Consider the following 26,822-nt stretch of genomic DNA (forward strand, 5'->3'; position numbering starts at 1 on the left):
GAATGTGAACTAATACACTGTATTAATAAAAAAATTCAAAATTTTATTTTAGATCTACAGAATAAAATTTGTTCTTTATTTGTTCAAATAAAGAACTTGAAACAACAAGCATGCTGTTAGTTTTTAGGGTTGGTTTTGTTTTTTTTGAATAAAAAAATTTACAACCATACAACAATGCAAAACAGCCATAACAGGTATTATTAATAAAACTGACACTATGCATCTTTGAACAAGAAAGTCATTTTGCCAATCTTAAACTATATTTCTACCTTTGTAAAATAAATGACATTGACTAGATTGGACCTAATGTTCCCATAGCTCTCACAAATCTATGATTTAGTAATTTACATCTCTCAAGTTGATTGGTTAAGACTTGGCCAGACCTGATTTCTTTAGATGATGTATAGAGTATCCCAGTTGACTGAAAAACAGATCAGGTCGTGTTAGTTATATGCTGCCAGCATGGAGAGGCAGAATTAATATCTACACTGACTATATTTAGATATTGTCCAAAAATTTACTGATAATGACCAGATTTGGAAATTGATAAAAGAAGACATGAGCAAATATATATACTACATCTTGGAAAATGTTGATATGCACCATCTAAGCCAAACATCAAATGAGATAAACTTTTGAGTTCCTAAAGAGAATCCCAAGCCTTTGGTATTGTCAATCATAAACGGAAAATCTTCTCAGTTCGTAATAGATACCTTCCTCTTGCATTGTACCCTGAAATAGGAGAAGAGAAATACTTTGTATTTTTTACATTGTGTTATTTTGCATCTTTCAATCTTTTGTTAATTTTTATGATTGTTTCACATTTCCATGAAAAAGATAACTGGGGCTGCCTTGTATTTGGGAGGGGTCCCTCTCTATTCGGGGCATCCCTGGTGGCATGGACGGTAAACCGTCTCCCTACAATGAGGGAGACTGGGGTTCAATCCCTGGGTTGGAAAGATCCCCTGGAGAAGGAAATGGCAACCCACTCCAGTACTCTTACTAGGAAAATTCCATGGATGGAGAAGCCTGGTGGGCTACAGTCCAAGGGTTCGCAAAGTGTCAGACACAATTGAGTGACTTCACTTTCTTTTCTCTCCTTTCTTTTCTAGACAGCAGCCATTCTTTGAAAACTTTGGCCTCTGCAGTAGAAATAAACAGTCATCCCCACCCCACCCAACCCAACCCATAAATAAGGGGATGACAAAAGAAAAATTAAGCTGGTTGCAGTGCAAAATAACCATCATTTTGCACATATCCAAACTGTGGCTCAGAGGTAAAGAACCCACCTACAAGGCAGGAGACAGGGGTGCAATCCCTGGGTAGGATGATCCCCTGAAGAAGTGAAGTGAAAGTCTCTCAGTCATGTCAGACTGTCTTGGAGAAGGGAATGACAACCCACCCCAGTATTCTTGCCTGGAGAAATCTATGGACAGAGAAGCCTGGTGGGCTACAGCCCACGGGGTCCTAAAGAGCTGAACACGATTGAGCAACTTAACACTTTCACTTTCAAACTAGGTATAGAAAAACCTAACCATCAAGAATAGAAGTTGAAAATTCAGTTTGGGAGCAAAGTCTGGTAAAAATAATCTAAATTTGTGCTGATTCTTTATAACGGCATGTTCTACCTCAAATAACCAATAGAAAAGTTTCTGAGACTCATAAGCCTATGATAAGCAACAAATCCAATAATGTACAATTGACATAACACCTAGCACTCACTCGATTCATGTAAGCTATTCGTTAGTGTTTTTGCTATAATCATATTAATTCAGTAATAATCATCATGATTATAAAGCACTAACCTAAACAAACATGCTTTAACTTTGTAAATTGGCAGACAGTGGATTTGAAAGTCACCAGGGAATCCTCAGTCTCAAATATTTACACCATTATATATCTTCAGAATTATTGGTATCATAGATTTGATAGTGAAGCTATCGGTCCTTTGGACACATTCATTTACTTTGTTTCTGGATTATCTGTAACAAAATATTTACCAAACTGTCAAAGACAATAAAGTTGAATGTCCTGGTACAAGAACACAAAGAGGTTATGTAGAGAAGACAATCATTCATTTCCTACATCTCTAGAATTGTAGTTTTTAGTTGCTAAGTTTTGTCCAACTCTTTTGTGCCCCCGTGGATTACAGTCCGCCTAGCTCCTTCTGTCCATGATATTTCGCAGGCAAGAATACTAGGAGTTACCATTTCCTTCTCCAGGGAATCTTCCCAACTCAGGGATCAAACCTGTGTCTCCTGCATTAGCAGGTGGATTATTTACCACTGAGCCTACACAGAAGCCCAAATCTAGGATACAGTGACAACAAAGAAAATAAAATCATCATCCAGAAAAAATAACATAAAGTTAGAAACAGCTACACGGACAAAGACACATTTTCCCTTCATTTATGAAATATCTTTCTTTTAAGTGACTTAGCAGTAGCATACATGATGGAGAAGGCAAGGGCACCCCACTCCAGTACTCTTGCCTGGAAAACCCCATGGACGGAGGAGCCTGGTAGGCTGCAGTCCATGGGGCCGCTAAGAGTCGGGCATGACTGAGTGACTTCACTTTCACTTTTCACTGTCATGCACTGGAGAAAGAAATGGCAGCCCACTCTAGTGTTCTTACCTAGAGAATCCCAGGGACAGGGGACCTGTCGGGCTGCCGTCTCTGGGGTCGCACAGAGTTGGACACGACTGAAGTGACTTAGCAGCAGCAGCAGCAGCAGCAGATGAAATGAATCACTTAGTAAGTAGGAAATATATTTTCTGTATTTATAACCTGAAGAAAATATCTTCAGGTTTTGTAATTAGGTAGTCTCCTACCTGAAATCTCCCACAAGTGGTATAACTCCCACAAGCAGTTATACCCATCAGATGATTCTACATGTACACTTTAGGAATAGCACAATCCCACAGTAGCAACATTCAAAGGTTTTATATCTGGTAAGGGAAGAGAATCAAGAAGTATGAAGAGCTCTAAAATTATTCACCAACAAGAATTTTATAATTGAACATTATTAGGGTGTCATCTGCCTGAAGTTAGGGGCCTAAGACAGAAAGGGTCTTAAAATTACTCCAAGATATAAAATGTGCAAGTTAATGTTGATAGTCACCATAAAATATGAAAAAAAAAGTATTGACACTTGAACTACTAGAAAGTAATATTGCACAATCTGTTAGAAATATAGATGTGATTTAATATAGTTTGGCCAGTCAAACCACTTAGATTAAATCATATATTAATGAGAGTTGAGCATGATTTTTTTTGTTTGTTAGGATTTAATTAAACCATGTAGAGTGACTATGAAAGTAAAAAAAAAATCTATTACTTGATTAAATGAAATTTAATAACTGAGGTTATATTCTGCTTGAAGTAGCCTAGGATTTGGACTATATTGAGTATTAGTCTGCAAATAGATGGGATAAGGATGGCTGGAAGAATTTGCCTATAATTTGAGCATGGAAAAATTCCAGTTTGCAATTGAAGCTGAGGGATATTAAATCCAGCAGACAGAGAAGAAGTAGCAGAGCCTTACTAGCATCTCATGCTGAAGGTTAGGCACGATACGTGCCAATCGTGCTGCTGCATGCAGAAGCTTCCCTGAAACCATATAAAACTGCCAATCCCCCTATATCTCATTTATTTCCAATTCAGAGGAAAAAAATAGCCCCTTTGGTAGCAATCATAGTGAAACAACTCTACCCAAATTTAAAAATTTGCTCATCGATATGAAATCACCAAATTTAAATCCTAATCTTCTACAATCAGTTCATTCAAAACCAGACTTTAGCCAGCAGCGGGAAGTAAAATATATCAGCTCTAGAACCACTTACCCTGGGTGGCTCAGCAAAAAACTTTTACAAATCACTGACTCTAGTGACTGGACCAAATGCAAAAGAAGGTTAAATTAGCCTTTTATATAATTCTTGTTCTCAGGACTATGCTATGGGTAAAAAGCACTAGAAACTATGTAATATTTTCTAACCTAAAACCAGAAAGCCCGAAGTGTTAGCTACAAAGGGCCATAGATCGCTAGTTTAGATGCAGGAAAACTGATTCAGTTCAGACTCTGATGGCTTGAGAGGATCGTTAGTATGGATAGTCAAATAAAAAATAATGTAGTTATCATTTGTGAAAATAAAAGACATTGTTACAAAAAGTGCATTAAATAGTTTAAAGTCTCAAAAAATTTCAATGTTAGTCTGAATGATAAAAGCAGATGAAATCCTCTAAAAGTAATGCTGTAGAGATTTTAAGGCAGATCAGTTCAGTCAGCCAGTTCAGTTGCTCAGTCGTGTCTGACTCTTCGTGATCCCATGAATCACAGCACGCCAGGCCTCCCTGTCCATCACCAACTCCCGGAGCTCACCCAAACTCATGTGCGTCGACTCGGTGATGCCATCCAGCCATTTCATCCTCTGTTGGCTCCTTCGCCTCCTGCCTCTAATTCCTTCTAGCATCAGGGTCTTTTCAATGAGTCAACTCTTCACATGAGGTGGCCAAAGTATTGGAGTTTAGCTTTAGCATCAGTCCTTCCAATGAACATCCAGGACTGATCTCCTTTAGGATGGACTTGTTGGATCTCCTTGCAGTCCAAGGGACTCTCAAGAGTCTTCTCCAACACCACAGTTCAAAAGCATCAATTCTTCGGCGCTCAGCCTTCTTCACAGTCCAACTCTCACATCCATACATGACTACTGGAAAAACCATAGCCTTGACTAGATGGACCTTTGTTGGCAAAGTAATGTCTCTGCTTTTTAACATGCTATCTAGGTTGGTCACAACTTTCCTTCCAAGGAGTAAGTGTCTTTTAATTTCATGGCTGCAATCACAATCTGCAGTGATTTTCAAGCCCCCAAAAATAAAATCAGCCACTTTTTCCACTGTTTCCCCATCTATCTGCCATGAAGTGATGGGACCGGATGCCATGATCTTCATTTTCTGAATGTTGAGCTTTAAGCCAACTTTTTAACTCTCCTGTTTCACTTTCATCAACAGGCTTTTTAGTTCCTCTTCACTTTCTGCCATAAGGATGATGTCATCTGCATATCTGAAGTTATTGATATTTCTCCTAGCAATCTTGATTCCAGCTTGTGCTTCTTCCAGCCCAGCGTTTCTCATGATGTGCTCTGCATAGAAGTTAAATAAGCAGAGTGACAGTATACAGACTTGACGTACTCCTTTTCCTGTTTGCAACTAGTCTGTTGTTCCATGTCCAGTTCTAACTGTTGCTTTTTGACCTTCATATAGGTTTCTCAAAAGGCAGGTCAGGTGGTCTGATATTCCCATCTCTTTCAGAATTTTCTACAGTTTATTGTGATCCACAGAATTAAAAGCTTTGGCATAGTCAATAAAGCAAAAATAGATGTTTTTTCTGGAACTCTCTTGCTTTTTCCATGATCCAGCAGATGTTGGCAATTTGATCTCTGGTTCCTCTGCCTTTTCTAAAACCAGCTTGAACCTCTGGAAGTTCACGGTTCACATATTGCTGAAGCCTGGCTTGGAGAATTTTGAGCATTACCTTACTAGTGTGTGAGTTGAGTGAAATTGTGCGGTATTTAGCATTGTTTGGCATTTCCTTTCTTTGGGATTGGAATGAAAACTGACCTTTTCCAGTCCTGTGGCCACTGCTGAGTTTTCCAAATTTGCTGGCATATTGAGTGCAGCACTAGCATGCTAATGGCAGAAAGTGAAGAGGAACTAAAGAGCCTCTTGATGAGGGTAAAGAGGAGAGTGAAAAAAAACTGGCTTAAGACTAAATATTCAAAAAAATAAGATCATGGCAACAGGTCCTATCACTTCATGGCAAATGGAAGGGGAAAAAGTAGAAGCACTGACAGATTTTCTTTTCTTGGACTCCAAAATCACTGTGGACAGTGACTGCAGGCATGAAATTAAAAGATGCTTGCTTCTTAGAAGAAAACCTATGACAAATCTAGACAGCATATTAAAAAGTAGAGACATCATTTGCCAACAAAGTTCCATATAGTCAAAGCTATGTTTCTTTCCAGTAGACATGTAGTGGTGTGATAGTTGGACAATAAAGAAGGCTGAGTGCCAATGAATTGATGGTTTTGAACTGTGCTAGAGAAGACTCTGGAGAAGGCAATGGCACCCCAGTCCAGTACTCTTGCCTGGAAAATCCCATGGGTGGAGGAGCCTGGTAGGCTGTAGTCCATGGGGTCACTATGAGTTGGACACGACTGAGTGAATTCACTTTCACTTTTCATTTTCATGCATTGGAGAAGGAAATGACAACCCACTCCAGTGTTCTTGCCTGGAGAATCCCAGGGACGGGGGAGCCTGGTGGGCTGCCATCTATGGGGTCGCACAGAGTCAGACACGACTGAAGTGACTTAGTAGCAGCAGCAGAGAAGACTCTTGAGAGTCCCCTTGGACTGCAAGAAGATCAAACCGGTCAATCCTAAAGGAAATCAATCCTGAATGTTCATCAGAAGGACTGATGCTGAAGCTGAAGCTCTAATACTTTGGCTACCTGATGCATAGAGCAAACTCATTGGAGAAGACTGATGCTGGAGAAGACTGAGGGCAGAAGGAGAAGGGGGTGACAGAGGAAGAGATGTTTGGATAGCATCACTGACTCAATGGACATGAGTTTAAGCAAACTCTAAGAGATTGTGAAGGACAGGGAAGCATGGCATGCTGCTGTCTATGGAGTTGTTAAGAGTCAGACATGACTTAGTGACTGAACAAAAATAACAAATCTAGCAATGAAAACACGAACACCAAAATTTAAAAATCTATGTCATTTACCTCTGTTAAAAGTAATTATGCCTAAACGTGTATGCAATCAATCAAGTGTAATGTTCACATGGTGAAACTACAAAATGCTAATGAAAAAAATTCAATAAGAGCAAAATAAATGTGGATACACACTTACATATGTATTCATGAGTTGGAAGATGCAGCAAAGGTATGTTACCTTCATTGATATTTAATCTTAATAGATTTGCTATCAAAATCCCAATAAGATTTATAGTTAGTATAGACAAGATTGTTCTAAAAGTTATCTGGAAAAGCAAAGAAATAAGAATGACTCAAATAATTTTGAAAATTATTTAATGTAAAATGATAAATGCGTAGTCTATCTCATTTGAAGGCATTACATGGCAGACATAACCAAGATTGTGCGGTGTAGGTGTGGATATAGACTCATACATCAGTGGAATAGAATAAAGAATCTGTAAGTAGACCCAGGAAAATATGCAAGCTGAGTTCTTGTTTCTTTTTATAAAATATTTTAAGAAAATTTTAGATTTACAGAAAAATTGCTAATGTAGTACAGAAAGTTCCCATATACACACTCTTTCCCCTATTGTTAACATCTCACATTGTCATGGTAACTTTGTTTCAATTAAACAACCAACATTGATATATTATTATTCATTTAAGCACACACTTTAAGCAGATTTTCTTCAGTTCAGTTCAGTTCAGTTCAGTCGCTCAGTCGTGTCCAACTCTTTGCGACCCCATGAATCGCAGTACACCAGGCCTCCCTGTCCATCATCATCTCCTGGAGTTCACTCAGACTCACATCCATCGAGTCCGTGATGCCATCCAGCCATCTCATCCTCGGTCGTCCCTTTCACCTCCTACCCCCAATCCCTCCCAGCATCAGAGTCTTTTCCAATGAGTCAACTCCTCGCATGAGGTGGCCAAAGTACTGGAGTTTCAGCTTTAGCATCATTCCTTCCAAAGAAATCCCAGGGTTGATCTCCTTCAGAATGGACTGGTTGGATCTCCTTGTAATCCAAGGGACTCTCAAGAGTCTTCTCCAACACCACAGTTCAAAAGCATCAATTCTTCGGCACTCAGCCTTCTTCACAGTCCAACTCTCACATCCATACATGACCACAGGAAAAACCATAGCCTTGTCTAGATGGACTTTAGTCGGCAAAGTAATGTCTCTGCTTTTGAATATGCTATCTAGGTTGGTCATAACTTTTCTTCCAAGTGGTAAGCGTCTTTTAATTTCATGGCTACAGTCACCATCTGCAGTGATTTTGGAGCCCAAAATTAATTTAATCCCACACTTTAAGCAGATTCTCTTAAATTTACTAAATGCTCTTTTTCTATCCTGGGATCATTGCAAGGACATTATATTATATTTAAAATAATGTTTCCTTAGGCTTCTTTTGGCTAAGACTGCTTCTCAGATGTTAATGGTTTTCAATAACCTTAGCAAGCCTGAAAAGTACAGGTCAGGGGTATTGAAGATCAAAGAGTTAAAGTGCCTATTTCATCTCATCATATCAAGAATGTATATAGTCTATATGATTTTCCACCATTGATGTTAGCCTAGTTCATCTGTCTAAGAAATTGACTCTTAGGTTCTTAAACTATAAAATTGTTCTTTTTTATCTTGATTTTTGTGCTATTCAATATATTATTTGCAAAGAAGTCACAATGTGACCGGAGAAGGCAATGGCATCCCACTCCAGTACTCTTGCCTGCAAAATCCCATGGGCGGGGGAGCCTGCTAGGCTGCAGTCCATGGGGTCACTATGAGTTGGACACGATTGAGCGACTTCACTTTTACTTTTCACTTTCATGCATTGGAGAAGAAAATGGCAACCCACTCCAGTATTCTTGCCTGGAGAATCCCAGGGACGGGGGAGCCTGGTGGGCTGCCATCTATGGGGTCTCACAGAGTCAGACACAACTGAAGCGACTTAGCAGCAGCAGCAGCAGCAGCACAATGTGATGCTCACACTTAATGAATTGGGAGTTGTATTCTCCTATCTGAGTGGAATATCTACATGAATCACTTTAAATTCTTCCACATAGATCTATCTTTCCTACACTACTCATTTAGATATTCAATCATTTATTTCTAACAATATGAACTTAGACAGTTCTTCTGTGAAAGTGAAAATGAAGTCACTCTGTCATGTCCAACTCTTTGCGATACCGTGGACTGTAGACCACCAGGCTCCTCCGTCCATGGGATTTTCCAGGCAAGAGTACTGGAGTGGGTTGCCATTTCCTTTTCCAAGGGATCTTCCGACCCAGGAATTGAACTCATGTCTCACACATTGGAGGCAGATGCTTTAACCTCTGAGCCACCAGGGAAGCCAGTACTAATTTATTTATCTTCTTGCTCAAATTGCTTTAAACTCTGCCATTTGAAGCTCTTTCAATAAACCCCTGTGTTTTGTTGTTGTTGTTTTGACATACACCAATCATTGTAAAATTTTTGGTTGATTTGATTGATTGCTTTTGAGTATTTCTTTACAGTATGAGATGCCTCATACTGTGAGATGCCTTAGGCTCATATTATGTATTTCCAGCTCTATTAATAGCTAACCATTTCTCTGCAGAGCTGCTTTTTATGGAGAATGGTATTAGAAATCAAGAACTGGGTGTAGATGTGCTTGCTGCTCTTGGTGTACCATTGCTTCTAGACCCTCTCAGTTGATGTAGCAAGAAAATATGTGTGTTTATAAATCCCATATATATAAACATGTGTATAAATGTAGCCATCTGTAAGTAGCCACCAGTATCTATATTAAGCTAAACATGCATTTATACTGATGTCACAAACTTGAATTACCACAAGCATTAATTCTAGAATATTTCTTTTGCTTATATTTGTAGCCTATCCCTCCAACAGTGAGAAACTTGGCCTCCACCAACTACGATTTAAAAAAAAAAAACCTGCAATTCATTTATATTTGCTTAATTACAGGATAGAGCTATAGAAGTATAAGCATTGTTAACGTGTAACCCTATGGGAAACAATTTCATCAGATAAAGTAGAATATTTATATGCAGCTTCTTTGGACTTTAGTATTACAAACACCACTCATTACCAAAGTTACTTACATCAGGAGCTTACCCTCCTACCCTCTTCAGTTAGACTATTTTATTCACTGGTAATATAGTTAGATCATTTCACATCATTCTTCATTCTACCCTGGATTTCTAGGCCTTTATCTATTCCTTGGAAAGTCTTCCTTTCTTTATGTAGATTAAAGGTTTTGAATAATTTCCCTACTTCCTAAATAATGTTGATATTTCTTCCTGGACCAGGTATGCAAAGAGTGAATTTCCTCAGATTTTTTTTAATATAAATTTATTTATTTTAATTGGAGGTTGATTACTTTACAATATTGTATTGGTTTTGCCATATATCAACATGAATACAGATTTTCTTTAAGGTTATTTCTCATTCACTTTAGAAGGATAATTTCACAAGGTATACAATGCTAGCTTGGTAGATTTTTTTCTTTCAATATTTCAGATATTTCATTTCACACTTTTCTTGCTTACATGGTTTATGAATAAGAGTCAGTCCATTGTGATTGTTTTGTTAATTCTCTATAGAAATATTTTACATTTGTCTTCCCTAAAGATTTATAATTTGTGTTTGTTTCCAAAGTTCTACTATGATATGCTTAGGTATACTTTGTGGTTGTCATTTTTTTGTCTGTTACCCTACCTGGTTTTCTATAGGTTTCCTGGCTCTCTGGTTTGGTGTCTGTTGCCAAATTTAAAAATTCTTGGCCATTATTACTTCAAATATTTCTTAAATATTGTTCTTTCTTCTTCTTCTCTGGAATTTCAAGTATACATATTTTGCACATTTTGAAATCATTCATGGATCTTGGATACTGTGTTCTGTGCTTTGTTGTTGTTTGTTTTCAATTTTAATTTTGCTCTTGCATAACAGTTTGGAAAGTTTATGTAAACATCAAAATTATTGATTTTTTTTATTCAGTCATTTCTCATCTACTGATGAGTACAATAAAGGAAATGTTCTTTTTTTTTTTTTTCACTTCTAGAATATCCCCTTTTCTCAGAATTTTTCTTTCTCTGTTTATATTCAGTTCAGTTCAATTCATTATCTCAGTTGTGTCCGAACTTTGCAATCCCATGAATCGCAGCACGCCAGGCCTCCCTGTCCATCACCAACTCCCGGAGTTCACTCACATTCACGTCCATCGAGTCCTTGATGCCATCCAGCCATCTCATCCTCTGTCATCCCCTTCTCCTCCTGCCCCCAATCCCTCCCAGCATCAGAGTCTTTTCCAATGAGTCAACTCTTCACATGAGGTGGCCAAAGCACTAGAGTTTCAGCTTTAGCATCATTCCTTCCAAAGAACACCCAGGGCTGATCTCCTTCAGAATGGACTGGTTGGATCTCCTTTGCAGTCTGTTATTACATGTTATCTATGTTTATATATTAGTGCCTTTAACATATTAATCATAGTTATTTAAAATTTCCTGCCTAATGATTCCAAAATTTTTATCGCTTTTGTTGGCTTCTGATGTTTGCTTTTTATCTTAACACTGTGATATTTTCCTTGGTTTTTTGTGTGCCTCATAGTTTTTCCATAAGTCTGACATGATATTTTGGATGATAACAACTGATACAGTCATTTAAGGTAGGTTTTATGTTTCCAGCAGCTAGAATTTAGTATGTTTTAAAGATTTTCTATAGCTATCAATTGGCTTCCCAGGTAATGCCTTGGTAAAGAATCCCCCTGCCAGTGCAGGAGGCACAAGAGCCACAGTTCAATCACTAGGTTGAGAAGATCCCTTGGTGTAGGAATGGTAAACCCCTCCAATATCCTTGCTTGGAAAATTCCATAGACAGAGGGGCTTGGTGGGCTATAATCCATGGTTTAAAGAGTCAGATGTGACAGGTAACAGAGCACATACATATGTAGCTATAGGTACTAGAGATTTCAAAATTCTCTGTTTTGCTTGGTTTTGTCCTTCTTAATGCTCAGATCATGAACTGCTTATTTCCAAATTTAGACAAATTGAAGAAAGTAGGGAAAACCACTAGACCAGTCAGGTATGACCTAAATCAAATTCCTTATGATTATACACAAGAACTGAGAAACAGATTTAAGGGACTGGATCTGATAGACAGAGTGCCTGATGGACTATGGACGGAGGTTCATGACATTGTATAGGAGCAAGACCATCCCCAAGAAAAACAAATATAAAAAAAACAAAATGGCTGTCTGAGGAGGCCTTACAAGTAGCTGCGAAAAGAAGAGATGCCAAAAGCAAAGGAGAAAAGGAAAGATATACCCATTTGAATGCAGAGTTCCAAAGAATAGCAAGGAGAGATAAGAAAGCCTTCCTCAGTGATCAGTGCAAAGAAACTGAGGAAAAGAATAGAATGGGAAAGACTAGAGATCTCTTCAAGAAAATGAGAGATACCAAGGGAACATTTCATGCAAAGATGGGCTCAGTAAAGGGCAGAAATGGAATGGACCTAACAGAAAAAAAAGATATTAAGAAGAGGTGGCAAGAATACACAGAAGAACTGTACAAAAAAAGATCTTCACGACCCAGATAATCACAATGGTGTGACCATTCACCTAGAGCCAGATATCCTGGAATTTGAAGTCAAGTGGGCCTTAGGAAGCATCTCTACAAACAAAGCTAGCAGAGGTGATGGAATTCCAGTTGAGCTATTTCAAATCCTGAAAGATGATGCTGTGAAAGGGCTGCACTCAATATGCCAGCAAATTTGGAAAACTCAGCAGTGGCCACAGGACTGGAAAAGGTCAGTCTTCATTCCAATCCTTAAGAAAGGCAATGCCAAAGAATGCTCAAACTACCGCACAATTGCACTCATCTCACAGGCTAGCAAAGTAATGCTCAAAATTTTCCAAGCCAGGTTTCAATAATACATGAACTGTGAACTTCCAGATGTTCAAGCTGGATTTAGAGAAGGCAGAGGAACCAGAGATCAAATTGCCAACATCGATTAGATTACCAAAAAAGCAAGAGAGTTCTAGAAAAACATGTGTTTCTGCTTTTGACTATGCCAAAGCCTTTGACTGTATGGATCACAAGAAACTGGAAAATTCTGAAAGAGATGGGAATACCAGACCGCCTGACCTGCCTCTTGAGAAACCTGTATGTAGATCAGGAAACAACAGTTAGAACTGGATATGGAATGACAGACTGATCACAAATACGAAAAGGAGTACATGAGGCTGTAAATTGTCATAGTGCTTATTTAACTTATATACAGAGTACATCATGAAAAACCCTGGGCTGGAGTAAGCACAAGCTGGAATCAAGATTTTGGGGAGAAATATCAATAACCTTAGATATGCAGATGACACCATCCTTATGGCAGAAAGTGAAGAAGAATTAAAAGAGCCTCTTGATGAAAGTGAAAGAGGAGAGTGAAAAAGTTGGCTTAAAGCTCAACATTCAGAAAACTAAGATCATGGCATCCTGTCCTATGACTTCATGGCAAATAAATGGAGAAACAATGGAAACAGTGGCAGACTTTACTTTGGGGGCTCCAAAATCTATGAAGATGGTGACTGCAGCTATGAAATAGAAAGATGCTTACTCCTTGCAAGAAAAGTAATAACCAACCTAGACAGCGTATTAAAAAGCAGAGACATTACTTTGCCAACAAAGGCCCATCTTGTCAAGGCTATATTTTTTTCCAGTGGTCATGTATGGATGTGAGAGTTGGACTATAAAGACAACTGAGTGCTGAAGAATTGATGTTTTTGGACTGTGATGTTGGAGAAGAGTATTGAGAGTCCCTTGGACTGCAAGGATATCCAACCAGACCATCCTAAAGGAAATCAGTCCTGAATGTTCACTAAAAAGGCTGATGTTGAAGCTGAAACTCCAATACTTTGGCCACCTGATGTGAAGTGCTGACTCATCTGAAGAGACCCTATTGCTGGGAAAGATTGAAGGCAGGAGGAGAAGGGGATGACAGAAGATGAGATGATTGGATGACATCACTGACTCAATACATGAGTTTGAGTAAACTCCTGGAGTTGGTGATGGACAGGGAAGCTTGGCATGTGGCAGTTTATGGGGTCTATAAATTATTTGAAAAAAATTCACTGGGCCCAGAGGTTAAATGACAATAACCACATTTCCTGGTATACTGTATAATATAGAATGAAATTAAAGCACAAGCTGGAATCAAGATTGCTGGGAGAATATCAATATCCTCAGATATGCAGATGACACCACCCTTATGGCAGAAAGTGAAGAGGAACTCAAAAGCCTCTTGATGAAAGTGAAAGTGGAGAGTGAAAAAGTTGGCTTAAAGCTCAACATTCAGAAAATGAAGATCATGGCATCTGGTCCCATCACTTCATGGGAAATAGATGGGGAAACAGTGGAAACTGTCAGACTTTATTTTTGGGGGCTTGAAAATCACTGCAGATGGTGACTGCAGCCATGAAATTAAAAGACGCTTACTCCTTGGAAGGAAAGTTATCACCAACCTAGATAGCATATTCAAAAGCAGAGACATTACTTTGCTGACTAAGGTCCATCTAGTCAAGGCTATGGTTTTTCCAGTAGTCATGTATGGATGTGAGAGTTGGACTGTGAAGAAAGCTGAGTGCCAAAGAATTGATGCTTTTCAACTGTGGTGTTGGAGAAGACTCTTGAGAGTCCCTTGAACTGCAAGGAGATCCAACCAGTCCATTCTGAAGGAGATCAGCCCTGGGATTTCTTTGGAAAGAATGATGCTAAAGCTGAAACTCCAGTACTTTGGCCACCTCATGCGAAGAGTTGACTCATTGAAAAAGACTCTGTTGCTGGGAGGGATTGGGGGCAGGAGGTAAAGGGGACGACAGAGGATGAGATGGCTGGATGGCATCACCAACTCGATGGATGTGAATTTGAGTGAACTCTGGGAGTTGGTGATAAACAGGGAGGCCTGGCGTGCTGCAATTCATGGGGTCTCAAAGAGTTGGACACGAATGAGCGACTGAACTGAACTGAAATGAATGTGAAACAGGCTGATGGTAATTTTATTCTACAGCTTGTGTCATTAAAATCTTACCAATGTACTCAATGTTTTCTTTGATATCACTGATTCAAGCTGTTATGTTTGTGCAGACGTTTCTTTATGGATGTTGTGAGATGTTTTCACTTCTTGGGACTTCAGTCAAAGCCTGTAGAATGAAATATTTTTCTAAATCATAATCTACAGAGAAGAGTATATACATATTATGAGTTATGAATAGCCTATCTCATATCAATGACAGACAAGAGTGTTATTTGAATATTGCTTTTAGAATATTCAGTTATTTATTTGTCATGTATTTGTTACCCAGAGGCACATATGAATCAGGATTCTTTTTACATAAGTTATGCAAATACTCTTTAGAGTACATGGACTCTAACTGCCTTTAGGCTTCAGGTCAATCATCTTGCATGAAAAATTTTCTTGTGATTTACAGGAGGCATCACATCTGTTTCTTTGCCTAAAACCCAAGAGGAAGTTGCTATATTAAATAAAATACATTTAAATTATTGAAAGCCTGAAAATTTCCCAGTGTAATACTTCTAGTAGTCTGAGACCATTTCTCATTTTTTATTTAAATGTAAATTATACAGAGCTAAACTGAATGCAGGATCACACCAGCCTATTACTTTGTCACTTCTGGACACAATGAATCATATAATTCTGATATGGTAAATATCAACTCACACACAATTTAATCCAAAACCCATATTTGATAACATGGGAAGCTGAAGTTGAGGGCCTATGTAACTCTCCCAAAGCACCAGAGTAGGCAGAGTAGAAAGAGGACTAACCCATAAAGAAGGGATGCAGTTTAATTTAATTAATATGCTGCATTGCAGAAATTTTCAGACCTCCTTATGCCCTGACATTAAATAGTAAAAGAGAATCTTATTGCTCGTAATAATTTCACTATCAATTTAGATTTTATTTCATTTAAAAAGATTTCCTAGAACCTCATCTGATTATATTATATTCCCTTTAAATCTGCTTCTGTGGTTCTCTTACATAGAAATCCTGCATGGAAAAAATATATATATATTTTAATATAAATTTATTTATTTTAATTGGAAGCTAATTGCTTTACAATATTGTATTGGTGGTTTTAAGAACTGCTTTGCTCACTTTTGCAGTCTTCATCATACAAGTCCTTGAGGGAGATTCCATGAAATCCTTGGTTCTCCTCTGAGCCCAATTCGAAAATTACTGATCTGTATTATTAAGCAATAAAAGAGCATATTAAAATTCAGCCTTAATAAAGGCAATGGACATGCATTCTATGAATATGTAGCTTAAAATAATACAGATTAACATAGACTTTGATGATTGGAAATGCGGGGTATGGTTCATTTATTTTTAGTGGCCTGTCCAAGGACTAGGGTAGGACTCAGCAACATGTCACAAATATGCCAACTATTAGTTATAGAGCCTTCTTCCTTCTTGTGTTTAAAGCTTGCAAGATGTAGGAGAGGATATAATGGTTCCAGATGAGAGGGTCACGTAGAAGGTGACCACTTTCAAAAAAATTCCTCCACATGTACTTAAACCTGGAAGTCATTTGTGTCATTAGTATTCTTTCAGTTTCAGTACCATTCTGCGTTATAAGAGAGTTAATTGTATTATATTTATTTGTTGAAAAATATTTTTCCCTCATACTTGAGAATTATTTAAAGCCAGAGAATTGTGTAAGTTGATTTTATGTCCATAGCACATGGAATAAAATATGCAAAAAAGTAAACAAATGGAAGAAAAAAATGAGCAATAAAACAGATAAAAGTGTCAGATTTTATTATACAGATAATACACATTCAAGGTTTTATAGACACTGAATCATTTGCACTAGGCGGTCAGCAAGTAGTTTATCTATGACTTCCTTCCTCAATCTAGGACAAACCTTATTGATTTTCCATGATCTTGTTAATACAAATCACAACTTTTAGAAGACTTTTCTTTTGACATAAATATCAATGTATCTGTTGGCTAATAAACATGCTAGAGCTTGACATATAGCTTAATGGATTCAAGTAAAATCTAATGTGATCACTGATATCTCTCTTTTAAATGTCTTTAATGAAGTTAATATAATCCATGTATTTAAACATGCATGTCAATATGTGGATTTAAAAAATCATCACCCAGGAATAGGCAAGCAGGAATGCTAAGTCTATGTTACCCTAAAATCTTTATGTCTCTATATAACATCTTAGCTATGTAAAATGGGAAATTTTTCTTTCTCAATTTACAGATAATGTATTTTGTGAATACTTATTATGTGACAGACTTCATGCTGAATGCTGAGAAAATAAAAAAGAACAAAATAAAACTGTCTCTTAGGGGAAGTTCTATGTTATTTCCTAAATAAGTTAACAAATATTTTAAAAGGCTGAAAATGATTAAGCCTTTTATACCTCAAAGGGAGTTACTTTTATCCAATTAATATTTATTGAATAATTAATATATAATAGGATAATGCTTTATAAAATAATAGGTTCTTGTATTGAAATTCAATTAAAAAAAAGAGTAACATTGAAGGCTGGGATGCTTGGCTTAAGTATTTAACATGCTTGCACTAGCAGAGGAGAACATGAGGGCAAAGTAAAGCAAAATAAAAGAGTTGAGACAGTTATTAATCTTTGTTTCAAATTCTATTGGTAGCCCCACACTTGTAGTTATCTCTTGAAAAGCCAAATGTTCATAGTGTCTGGCTTAGCCTTGCCTCAAGTATCTTTCTGACTAGTTAAGGAAACACACACGCACATATACACAGGAAAATAAGTGAAGAAATTTCTCAGCAGAGAGAAATATTAATGCATACATGCATACATGGGTGGGCTTCCCTCATAGCTCAATTGGTGAATAATCTGCCTGTAGTGCAAGAATCCACCTGCAATGCAGGATACTCAGGTCTGATTCCTGTGTCAGGAAGATCCCCTGGAGAAGAAACGGCAATCCACTCCAGTATTCTTGCCTGAGAAATCCCATGGACAGAGGAGCCTGGTGGGCTACAGTCCATTGGGTCACAAGAGTTGGACATGACTCTCAGCACTAAACCATATATGGGTAGCAGATATATGGCAAGTCTCTGTACCCACTCAATTCTGCTGTGAATGTAAAATTGTACTCAGAACTTGCCTGGCAGTCCAGTGGTTAAGATTCCATGCTTCCACTGTGGGGGAGCATGGATCCAATCCTAGGTTAGTTAACTAAGATCTCGCATTCTGCACAATGTGACCAAATCAAATAAAACAAAATAAAATTGTTCTGAAAAGTAAAATCTTTAAAAAATATAATGGTAAATAAATATGGAGCAATATACTTAATATTTTAAATTGGTATGGGATTACAATTTGTCATAAAAAATGACATAATAAATTGTTATTTGGAAAATAGCCTCAGATAAAAGAAATAAATCACTGCAGATGGTGATTGCAGCCATGAAATTAAAAGACGCTTACTCCTTGGAAGAAAAGTTAAGACCAACCTAGATAGCATATTCAAAAGCAGAGACATTACTTTGCCAATAAAGGTCCATCTAGTCAAGGCTATGGTTTTTCCAGTGGTCATGTATGGAGGTGAGAGTTGGACTGTGAAGAAGGCTGAGCGCCGAAGAATTGATGCTTTTGAACTGTGGTGTTGGAGAAGACTCTTGAGAGTCCCTTGAACTGCAAGGAGATCCAACCAGTCCATTCTGAAGGAGATCAGCCCAGGGATTTCTTTGGAAGGAATGATGTTAAAGCTGAAACTCCAGTACTTTGGCCACCTCATGTGAAGAGTTGACTCATGGGAAAAGACTCTGATGCTGGGAGGGATTGGGGGCAGGAGGAGAAGGGGATGACAGAGGATGAGATGGCTGGATGGCATCACAGACTTGATGGACATGAGTCTGAGTGAACTCCGGGAGTTGGTGATGGATAAGGAGGCCTGGCGTGCTGCAATTTATGGGGTCGCAAAGAGTCAGACACGACTGAGCGACTGAACTGAACTGAAAAGTAATAAATGTGATCTAACTAAACATCAATAACAAAATGAGAAATCAAATCACCCTCCCCAAGACGTGTACAAGCAGCAGTCTGAGAAAAAGGTAAATACAAATTGATGTCACTGAATATCTAGTATTCAAAGTAAGATTTTAAAAAATCATGTCTGAATTTGTTGTTTAATGCTAAAGAAGTGTTCACATGGACATTTATAGTTTCAAATAGCAACCCATAAGAACTAATAAAGATTATTTGTATGCTGATGATTTCCAAATTTAAATCTCTAGCCCAGATCCTTTGCTTACTTTTCAGACATGCACTATTCAGTACATGGCATATTCATGTTGGTGACTGAGTCTCTCATTCTTAACATTGCTATAGCCAAGATCATAACTCTCCCTCCAGCGTAAGCTCTTCCTTCAGGCTTTCCCAGCTCATGTAGTACACTGAAATACCCTGTCTTTTAGTCACTCAGACCTTGAATCCTTTTTCCCTATATCCATCAGCAAATTTTGTTGGTTCTGCTTTCAAAACACATCCAGAGTTTGACCACTTCTCAGTAAGATTGTTGTCAATTTTGTTGTTTTTTAGTCACTAAGTTGTGTTGACACTTTTGCAAACCCATGGACTATAGACTTTCAGGCTCTTCTATCCATAGGATTTTCCAGACAATACTGGAGTTGGGTTGCCATTTCCTTCTCCAGCATTTATCATTAAGTATTCTTGATATATTTGATTTATTTTCTTTGTTTATTATTTACTTCTGTCTGTATAATATAAACTGTTTGAGGTCAAGAGATATTTTTGACCGCACATCACAGCTTGCAGGATCTTAGTTCCTTGTCCAGGGATCAAACCTGGGTCTAACAGCAAAAGCACTGAGTCCTAACCTCTGGACCACTGGAATTCCCAAGGTTAGGAGACTTCTGTCTCATTTTCTTCACTACTGTGTATATAGCATTTAAAACAGTGCTGGCATGTGGTAAGTATTGACTGGATGTTTGTTAAATGAATAAATGAATGCACCATAGAGAAGGCAGTGCACCAAATAATTGATTCTTTCAAATTTTGGTGCTGGAGAAGACTCTTGAAAATCCCTTGGACTGCAAGGAGATCAAACCAGTCAATCCTAAAGGAAATCAAACCTGAATATTCATTGGAAGGACTGTTGCTGAAGGTGAAGCTCCAATACTTTGGCCTCCTGATGTGGCCAACTTGTTGGAAAAGACCCTAATGCTGGGAAAGACTCAAGGCAAAAGGAGAAAAGGGTAACAGAGGATAAAATGGTTAGATAGTATCACTGACTCAATGGACATAAGTTTGAGAAAACTCCAGGAGTTACCGGCGGTCAGAGGAGCCTGGCATACTACAGTCCATGAGGTCACAAAGAGTCAGACATGACTTAGCAACTTGAATAACAATGACAATAATCATGACAGTGGCTACCTCTGGAGGTAGGTGAATATAATCAGAACATTCAGAGATGCTTCAAACATATTAGTAATGGCCTCTCCATAGGTAGTGGGTTCACAGTGTTCATTATTGTTATTATTTGTACTGCACATCACATATATAGAAATACTTTGATTTTTCATTGTTAATAAAAGAATAAAAAGAGGGCAAAAAGCAGAAAAGGAGTTCCAATAAAAGCTCATTTTAAAATCAGCTCTCTTTACAAGTGCACAGGGCAATGATATCTAAATATTATGTCAATCCTTGGTAATATTTAGGCAAAAATAATCTAAAAGATAAAATATTACTCATATTACTTAATATCAGATAGAAATTTGTATAAGCAGCAGTCAGTACTCAAATACAAGTATATAGATAGGTATCTATTTTCTATGTATTTTTAAAATATCCACACATATCTTGACCCAAAATGCCAAACATTTCTGAAGAGCAAGTCATGTATAATGAAGTAAGGAAAAGATTTATTGTTTAAAGAAATATGTGGATCACACTCTAAGAAGGAACATGCCATGTTTTCTAACACATTAAAAAAAAAATCCACTTAGTTATTTGGTAAATAACACTGTGGAAAATTCTGAAAGAGATGGGAATAGCAGACCACCTGACCTGCTTCTTGAGAAACCTATATGCAGGTCAGGAAGCAACAGTTAAGAGCTGGACATGGAACAAAAGACTGGTTCCAAATAGGAAAAGGAGTACGTCAGGGCTGTATATTGTCACCTTGCTTATTTAACTTATATGCAGAGTAGATCATGAGAAATGCTGGGCTGGAAGAAGCACAAGCTGGAATCAAGATTGCCGGGAGAAATATCAATAACCTCAGATATGCAGATGACACCACCCTTATGGCAGAAAGTGAAGAAGAACTAAAGAGCCTCTTGATGAAAGAGGAGAATGAAAATGTTGACTTAAATCTCAACATTCAGAAAACTAAGATCATGGCATCTGGTCCCATCACTTCATGACAAATAGATGGGGAAACAGTGACAGGCTTTATTTTGGGGGGCTCCAAAATCACTGGAGATGATGACCGCAGCTATGAAATTAAAGGACACTGACTCTTTGAAAGAAAAGTTATGACCAACCTAGATAGCATATTAAAAAGCAGAGACATTACTTTGCCAACAAAGGTCCATCTAATCAAGGCTATGGTTTTTCCAATAGTCATGTATGGATGTGGGAGTTGGACTATAAAGAAAGCTGAGCACTGAAGAATTGATGCTTTTGAACTGTGGTGTTGGAGAACACTCTTGAGAGACATTTGGACTGCAAGGAGATCCAACCAGTCCATCCTAAAAGAGATCAGTCCTCAATATTCATTAGAAATACTGATGTTAAAGCTGAAACTCTAATACTTTGGCCACCTGCTGTGAAGAGCTGACTCATTTGAAAAGACCCTGATGCTGGGAATGACTGAAGTTGGGAGAAGGGGATGACAGAGGATGAGATGGTTGGATGGCATCACTGATTCAATGGACATGAGTTTGAGTAAACTCCTGGAGTTGGTGATGGACAGGGATGCCTGGCATGCTGCAGTCCATGGGGTCAAGGGTCGGACAAGACTGAGCGAAGGAACTGTACTGAACGGAAATAACACTGATTATAAGCTGATTTCCTCTTCAGAAAATCTCTGAAAGCAAGATAGTTTAGACCTAATGTTTCCAAAAGAAATAACTTTAAATTGAAGCATTAAAATATTAAATCTAATTAAGTAATGACAAAATTAGAAATGTTTCATAATAATATGAGGAATTGCAGAGGCCTGGTTTGTGTTAATATATTTGAATGTTTATTCTTTATACAAATGACAATTAAATAGACTAAAGAGAAACATTTGATGGTGTGATTTATGCAAATTACTTGATTCAGTTTCAATTAGGTTTCTTCAGCAGTTTAAGGGGCTAATTTGATTAACTGAAAATATTTTCCTTTACTGCTGCTGCTGCTGCTGCTTAGTCCGTTCAATCGTGTCCGACTCTGTGCGACCCCATAGATGGCAGCCCACCAGGCTCCCTCGTCCCTGGGATTCTCCAGGCAAGAACACTGGAGTGGGTTGCCATTTCCTTCTCCAATGCATGAAAGTGAAAAGGGAAAGTGAAGTAGCTCAGTCATGTCCGACTCCTAGTGACCCCATGGACTGCAGCCTATCAGGCTCCTCCACCCATGGGATTTTCCAGGCAAGAGTACTGGAGTAGGGTGCCATTGCCTTCTCCACTAAAACTAGGATTTATGAAAACTTTAAATCAGTTCCCTATTTTAAAATGACTAAAATGATTAGTAGACACAAGGAGACAGTTTTTCAGTTTTAACACCATTCATTTTTTGTATATGTGCTCTAAACTCAAGTAATGTATTATGTAACTGAAACTTTTGACATTCTATGTATGCATTACATCATTTATAAATCACATTGTATGATAGCGATTATAGCAATAGTATCATGATATAAAGGCTTTCACCTTTGGTTGAAAAAATCAAATTTGATCTATTATATCTGAAATAAAAGGAAAACAAAGCTTTTTATCCATAAGTAATGGATCATACTTGTATTTATGCAACATATTTTTGACCACTGATATATTTTCTAAAAGAAAAATGAATAGCAGAAGAACCCCAACCTGGTCTTTGTTTTTCTGCAATATGTTGAATATCTAAGACAAAAATCCAGCAAATATATAAAAATGTTTGACTTTTGTAGGACAGTAGCATGATAAGATCTTTTATTGGAAAGTGTGATTGGCATCAGTAAGGTTTTTATCAGCACTTCCAAATCCACAGATTGTGTGTGATAGAGGCTGTGGGTAAAGAGGAGTAGACTCCAGAGAGCTTTATGTGTAACTATGTACCTCCTCCCTGAAAGTGATTCTCAAGTAAGATCAAAAACATTTTTAAGGCATTTTATAAATTCTTCTAATGTAATAACATCATTTTCACTTTTATATTCCATTTTCATTTGTTAATTTATTTTATTATTTTGTCTTTAAAGAGAGGAGCAAGGACATAACTTTCTCACCATCAGACTCTCATGAGTGTACTCCTAGTCTTATCAGTTCTCTGAAATTTGCCATATCTCAAATCCACACAATTGAGTTTGTGCAAGCCACTAGGAAGAGCAAAGGGAAGGAAACAAGCAAGTGGGCAGGAAAAACTCTGAGGGTTGTTTGAGGAAGCAGCCTTCCCAGACAAATGACTGGACTTTTCCTACAAGCCTTTATCTCTGAAATGCACAGGCCATCGAGCTAGTTGAAACAAAGCAGATGGAAGCTGCCTGGTGATTCTTTGCAAGCACTGAAAGATTCATGCAAAGTAACTATTAGCATATAGATCAACTCATTAAATAACTACTGTATGATTTAATCACCACTTTTCCTCAGCTTTCTCAAAATGACATTTTGAAATGTCACTTAAGTCATTTGGCTGATTTCAAATTATATTTTTCAAATGGTCCAGGCCACATTTATCTGCTGGAAGTTTGAACCTAAACTTTACTCAATAAATGAGTGATTCTATGCTTAATCATTTTTGTTCTTTCTTTTTTTTTTTAGAAGGTAATTGTAATAATTGCACAAGGTAAAACATGGCAAAAATGATGTTGCAGTTCACCAAACATGCAACTCTGCTATCAAAAAACGTACATAAATGACTCGATTTCTTATTTTTCCTGGACTAAGGGTAGGGGGAAACAGCAGGTTAATTTTCTTAAAAAAAAAAAAAAAAAGCCACAAACATAAGAATAACAAGATACCAATCTAAAGCAAATTTAGGAGATTCTGCAAGCATTGTTTTCAGGAATTTCTATATGACTGGAGTAGATTGATTGTTTTAAATGACTGTAGTTATACATGTTCACTCACTAGCTCTGTGACTCTGCAGCTCTTCACATGAAGAGTTGAATCTAGTTTGACCCCATGACATGCGTTATTCAGTAGAGTGAGGAGGAAGTGATGATGTGCTAGCCTGAGCCAAGACCTCAATGGCCTTGAACACTTTCACTCATTCCCTAGGAAACCTCACACTGACTTATAAAAGAGCCCAGAAGTTATGGCTCTGAGTAGAGGATGAGAAGATGTGAAGGAAAGCTCAGGAGCTTCAGAGCAGGTAGCAAATAAATCTCAAGAAGCAGCCAATCACAATGTTAAACCCCAGCCCAAAGTCATCAGATTTTCTCAATTGATTGCAGCCTAAATTGCCAGTCCAAATAATTATGAGCTAAATATGTATTGCTGTTTCAAGCTACTCAGCTTTCAAGTGGTTTGTTACAAATAATTAGTTAATTGATTAAGTGTATAGGTAATTGTGGAAGAGACTGTCGAATACCCTTCATTTTTGCTGCAAGAACTCTGATTTTTAGTGGATTATCACTCAAAATAAAACCTTCTTTTCCCAGCCTCCACTGCATCTAGGGGTAACCATATGATTAAGTTCCAGTTGTGCATGCTAAGTCACTTCAGTCATGTCCAAATCTTTGCAACCCTATGGACTGTTGCCTGCCAGGCTCTTCTGTCCATGGGATTTTCCAGGCAAGAATACTGGAGTGGGTTGCTATCTCCTTCTCCAGGGGATCTTCTCAACCCAGGGATCGAACTTTCATCTCTTATGTCTTCTACGCTGGCAGGCAGGTTCTTTACCACTAGTGCCACTTGGGAAGCTCCAGTCAATAATATATAAAAAAGAAAAATTGAAAGAAATTGTCATGAAGTCTGCTTTAAGAAAAGTTTAAGCCTTCCATTCTTCAATTGTTCTTTCTGTTTCCCAGAATATGATTTTGATAGCTTTAATTACAATAGTCATTTGGAACCATGAAATATTCCTGATGATTGCTATGGAAGAAAAGAGAAGCCTAGATTGCTTATTTTATCTGAGTTACCATACCAGTCCATCAATGTAAATTCTAGACTTTTTTCATAAAATATAAGTAAGTTTATAGTTTGATTATGCCATGTTACAATGTCTTAATCGTAAACAAATAATTTAAATCATAATACATTAATGAATATTCTTATCCTGAATATGTATGTACTTGAAAATCAATCATTAAAAGGCCAACAAAGCAATGGAAAAATTGCCAAAGATATTGAAAAGCAGGGTATAGAAAATAAAAATCACTTAGCTAATATATACATGTTACTTCACCTTAATAGATTTCAGGAAAACAAAATAGTTACAACAGAATATTATCCATTAGATTAGTGAATTTTTTTAAGTCTTGTAATATCAAGCATTGTTGAGACTATAAAACAAAATCTTTATATACTTCTGAAGGAATTGAAAGACTACAATGTTTAGCATTTTGACAATATCTAATGAAATTAAAAAATTCATTCCTCTTTGTCTCCATAATTCTACTTCTGATAATACATGCTTATGAAAGATTTTTACACACATTTTTACTGAGGATTTATTCTCACCGTGATTATCCAACAAAACGAGCCAGAATTTCCTGGAGAAGTGGTTGATTTCAGGGCTGGGGCAGAGAAATTGCAAAATAATCCTAGAGCAACTTGTGGTGCCATAATGTAAAAGAGTATTTTTTTTTCAATAAGGACATTATAAAAAATTGAAATGAAGGTAATGATCTGAAAAAGCTCCATATGGCCAAATCTGTAACAATTTAATTGGCAAAAATAGCAGTAATATTTGATTAGAAGTCATGCAACAAAACAAATATCCAATATCCATGAGTCAATACTGATATAAATAAATAATTGAATTGGTACACGGAATAAAGGACTGCCTGTTTTCTCAGAAGAATTTCAATTAAAACATATACCAGTGATAAAGGATATAGAAAATTATTATTGGGAAACCACAGTAATAATTGTTGAAAACAAGAACTGGAAGTATGTGCTAAGGGTGAGAGTTTGAAGATAAATAGGTTGTTTATACATTCTTAAGGTATCTTTTTCCAAGGAATTGACTGATTTCCAGAGGAATATTATGATTTGAGGGCTTCCCTGGTGGCTCAGTGGTAAAGAATCCGCCTGCCAATGCAGGAGACAAGGGTTTGATCCCTGGGTTGGGAAGATCCCCTGGAGAGGGTAATGGCAAACCACTCCAGTATTCTTGCCTGGGAAATCTCATGAACAGAGAAGCCTGGTGGGCTATAGTCACTGGAGTCCCAAGAGTCGGACATGACTTAGAGACTAAAAAAGATTATAACTTTACAGTTGAAATACTTGGCAGAATATTGTTGCTCTTTAAATAATCAAAGTAACATCACTACTAATAAGACATATTATTGATATTATATGCCTCCTGATATAAAATAATGAGAAGGGCAGAACAGTGTCATCCTTGCCAGCAAGGCAGTTTTAATCTCATCGTGACTAAATGTCAGAAAATCCCTAATCATGGGACATTGTGTCTGGCAAGTAAACTAAAAATATTTCAAGGTCATGAAACACAAGGAAAGAGTGAGGAATTGTCACAGATTAAAATCTAAGGATACATGAAAATTAAATAGGATAAGTAATCCTGGATGGAATTCTGGGAAAGGAAAATGTTATTAGAGGAAAACACTATAGAAATGTGAAGAGATTCTGTAGATTCTGTACTTAGTTAATGTTGTACTAATATTA

This window comes from Capra hircus, chromosome 6 (genome assembly GCF_001704415.2).
Source record: "Capra hircus breed San Clemente chromosome 6, ASM170441v1, whole genome shotgun sequence".
NCBI lineage: Eukaryota > Metazoa > Chordata > Mammalia > Artiodactyla > Bovidae > Capra > Capra hircus.